The sequence below is a fragment of the Gymnoscopelus microlampas genome (genome assembly GCF_963454915.1).
Source record: "Gymnoscopelus microlampas genome assembly, chromosome: 7".
NCBI classification, from domain to species: Eukaryota; Metazoa; Chordata; class Actinopteri; order Myctophiformes; family Myctophidae; genus Gymnoscopelus; species Gymnoscopelus microlampas.
Genome location: NC_139944.1, coordinates 39940384 through 39941453, shown reverse-complemented (window position 1 = coordinate 39941453; position 1070 = coordinate 39940384).

The window sequence follows — 1070 nt, the reverse complement described above, 5'->3', positions numbered from 1 at the left end:
AGTACCAAAAGTAAAAGTACTCATTATGCAGAAAATGTCCCATTTCAAGTTTAATTTCAATGTATAAAAATCTTTTGATTAGATCGGCTATTTTCAAATGGCCAAAATGTATATAGGGCTGAAGTGGTTAATGCATGTTTTGTAATAATAATCAAAATCTACAAAGTAACTAAATAAAGTTTTCAAATAATAGTTGTGGAGTAAAAGTGCAATATTTGCCTCTGAGGTGTAGTGGAGTAGAAGTAAAAGGCCTACTGAAAATTGGAAATACTCAAAATTGTGCTTAAGTACAGTACTCAAGTAAATGTACTTAGTTACTTTCCACCACTGATAATATGACATACAAAGAGAACTCAACTCAACTCAAATTTTATTTATAGAGCATATTTCAAATGACTGAAGCCAACCAAAGTGCTATACAACACGGAGAAACAGCAATGACACAATAAGATAAACAACAAATACATGCAGCAATTGAAAAACAAGTTAAATATGCACAGCAGAAAATAGTGGGGTGGAGTCTGTGCCTGTGGTCTTGGAGCATCAGATTAGCTGTGCTCAAAAAACAGAGAAAATAAATATGTCTTCAATAATTACTTAAAAATGTCTATGGACTGAGAGGCTCTAATATTAAATGGCAGGCTATTCCAGAGCCTGCCATTTGCCACATTGCAAGAAGTAGATACAATATGCTGATATTGTACTTAAAATAGTCTAGTCCTACATTAGCTGACTGTCATTGATGTGTAAAACAAGTTTATTTAGGTTGGCCCATAACAGCTTGGGATTTTAAAAGACCATTTAAGATCACATATTATAATACTACTACTACTACTGCTGCTGCTGCTGCTGCTGCTGCTGCTACTGCTACTACTACTACTACTACTACTACTACTACTACTACTACTACTACTACTACTACTACTACTACTACTACTACTACTACTACTACTACTACTACTACTACTACTACTACTACTACTACTACTACTACTACTACTACTACTACTACTACTACTACTACTACTACTACTACTACTACTACTACTACTACTACTACTACTACTACT